Source organism: Bison bison, unplaced genomic scaffold (assembly GCF_000754665.1).
Source record: "Bison bison bison isolate TAMUID 2011002044 unplaced genomic scaffold, Bison_UMD1.0 scf7180017864495, whole genome shotgun sequence".
Classification (NCBI taxonomy): Eukaryota; Metazoa; Chordata; class Mammalia; order Artiodactyla; family Bovidae; genus Bison; species Bison bison.
The window spans coordinates 7,950,155-7,953,435 of NW_011495054.1; positions in this window are offsets into that span (position 1 = coordinate 7,950,155).

Below are 3,281 nucleotides of genomic sequence, written 5' to 3' on the forward strand. Positions count from 1 at the left end.
AGAGGCCGTGCCAGCTGAAGTGGACCTGCGGCCTGGGGCTCTGAGCATTCCCAGGACCCTCACCCCTCCCTTAGAGGGAGCGGACTGAGTTCTGGGCTTGTTTCTGAGTCAGAGGCCTCTGCAGGAAAATAAACTTTCTGTCCTAAGAGGAGGAGGGAACAGCTCACTTTTTAAAAATAGGAGAGGCAGCCCCGTTGCTATGACAAATTTCTCATGTTTCTCCGTGTTTTTAAAAAATTTTTATTATTTTTTTTTGACCCACATAAAAAGGTACATACGCCTTCCTGTAAAATTACATGAAAAAATCTTCATCTTATGCCCAGTTCGAGTAAGATTCAAGGGGCTATGGGCCAAGAGAGCTTGTGTTAAGGCCTTTGAAGGTTCTTGGATCTTTGACATTTTGGGGACCCACCCCACACCACTGCTAACCTCAACATGTCCCTACAGATACCATTATACATATGTGTTTTTAATTAAAAAAATAATACCCGAAAAGATGTTAAAAAAGTAATTCATATATATGGAGCTTAGGAAGAATAAATTAATTTTTGTGTTCTTGTGATCTGTGCTTTTCTATTTCTAAACACAAGTGTGGTTGGATAGCAGTTGAGTCACCAATGTATTATAGACATTGAATCAGACACATTAATTTTGAGTTTGCAGTTGTCTTTTGATGTTCTGGGGTCAATCTGCTTGTGAGTTCAGGTTTCAGATATCTCTGTAGGCCCTCGTCAACTTTTTCGATCTCAGTTTCTGGGCCTCTAAGGTGGGACCACTGAGGTAGGTGCCAGAAGCAACTCCGAGGCCTCAGTTTTCCCATATGCAAAATGGGTGTGTTTCAGGAAAAGAAGTGCAGAGAGATAGAGGGAAGGAATGATAAAGCAAATTGGGCAAAATATAAATAATTGGAGACCCTGGGTGAAGGTTTTAGGGAGTTCCAACTTTCCTGCATTTTAAAATGACACCTTGAGCATATATTCAGAACAGACAAAAACTGTAGCCCCAAAACGTACATGCACCCCAATGTTCCAATGTTCACTGCAGTGCTATATATAATACCTGAGTCAGGGAAGCAACCTAAATGTCCATCGACAGATGAATGGATTCAGAAGATGTGGTATATTTATACAAGGGAATATTACTCAGCAATAAAAAGAAGGAAACAATGCCATTTGCAGCAACATGGACGGACCTAGAGATCGTCACAGTAAGTGAAGTAGGTCAGGAAGAGACAGACACACAGCCTACCATATCACTCATGTGTTCATGTAAACTGTGAACAAATGAACATCTCTACGAAATAGAAACAGACTCACAAACGGAGAAAACGACTTGTGGTCACCAAGGGTGAGAGGTTCGGGGGCGAGATGGATTGGGAGTTTGCGATGAGCAGGTTCGAACTATTACACAGAGAATGAATAAGGAGCAAGGCCCTACTGTATAGCACAGGGAACCATGTTTAATATCCTGCAATAAGCCATAGTGAAAAGAAATATATATATATATATCTTACTGAATCACTGTCATCCCGCAGAAATTAACACAACTTACTTCAATAAAATAAAGGGGACTTCCCTAGTGGCCCACGGGCTAGGACTCTGTTCTCCTAATGCAGGGGGCCTGGGTTTCATCCCTGGTCAGGGAACTAAATCCCACCTGTCTCAACTAAAGAGTTCACATACGGTAACAACGATCCTGCATGCCACAATTAGGACTCAGCGCAGCCAAATAAATAAATACATACATTTTTTAAATGAAAAAAGAAAAAGAGAGAGATGAAGCCTAATCCGCCATCTTGTAACAACAATTTCTATGGGAGTAAACAGAGTGTCTTTTCAGGCCGTGCAGGGTATCACGTCTCTCAGCTACTAGTATTTCTAGATCAGGCCTTGGATTTCAGAATCCTATTTTTAAAAAAAAGCAAAAGTTAAAAACCTCAACAAAAGCCTTTTCACTCCAAGGAAGGGAAAAAAACTAAACTTTTCTGCCATGTTCAGAGTGGTGGCCCACGACTATAGCTTCTGACGGGGGCGGGGGCAGCTCGACTCTGCCTGTTTCTCACTGGAGGGGCGGGGGGCGCCCCGGGCGGGGCTGTCGTGCCCCGACCTCCACCTCGAATCTGAGGCCTGGCCGGCTGGGAGCCCTGGTCCTCGCTCAGCCTCCCTGATGTGGCTCCCAGCTGATAACACCTGAAGCTCGTTAAAGCTTGGCTTTGGAGGCCTGGGGCCTGGGACCGGGCTGAGCCTGTAGTAGCAGCACCTGAAGAAGGAGGAAAAGGCAATTTCCCTAAATCCGTCCAGAGGCCAGGGTCTCCCAGCTCCTCTTCCAGGCTCCCCGCGGCCCCGCCCCAGTGTGCTCCGTCTTCCTGGAAGGCTGCTTCTTCCCCCCACTCCTTCTCCCACCCTCCTCCACTTCCTCCCCTCTGCTCAGCCCCTCCTCCCTCCTCCAGCCTCTGCAGATGAGCAAACTGAGGTTCAGAGAGGTGAAAGGACTTGCCCACCCAGCTCCCAGTGGTAGAGACAGGGATTTCATCATATCGGGCTAAGTCGCTTTAGTCGTGTCCGACTCTGTGCGACCCCGTGGACTGTAGCCTGCCAGGTAGCCTGCCAGGCTCCTCTGTCTGTGGGATTCTCCAGGCAAGACTACTGGAGTGGGTGGTCATGCCCTCCTCCAAGGGGATCTTCCCCACCCAGGGATCGAACCAGTGTCTCTTACCTCTCCTGCATTGGCAGGCGGGTTCTTTACCATTAGCGCCACCTGGGAAGCCCATCATCAGACTGGGTCTGTCTAATCCCAAGGCCTCTGTTCTTAACCGCAATTCTGCGGATGGAGAATGTGACAAGTCCTGGGAGGCAGAATGCGTTCTTTATGGAAATGTTTGAGTCAGTGGTTTTGAAACTTGAGCCAGCCTCAGCATCCCCTGGTGGCTTGTTAAGAGCCTGCAAACAAGTTCCCAGGTAAGGCTGCAGCTGCTGGTTCAGAATCCACGCTTTGAGAACCACTGGTCTCAGTGACAAAGCTTTAGATGGTGATGTACGGGGCCCCCCGCACGTGATGGAAACGTCCTCTCCTTTGGACCAGCGGCTGCTGCTCTACTGCTAACTGGTGGGTGACCTTGGGCCAGTGCCTTACTGTCTCTGGATCCGGTGTCCCCCCATCTGTACAGTAAAGATTGGATGAGCAAGCCTGGTAGAGGGCAGAGGAGGGAAGTCTGGAGGCAGGCTGGGTCTGACTTCTGACTCTAAAAAGCTGTGTGACCTTGGGCAAGTGACTTAACCTCT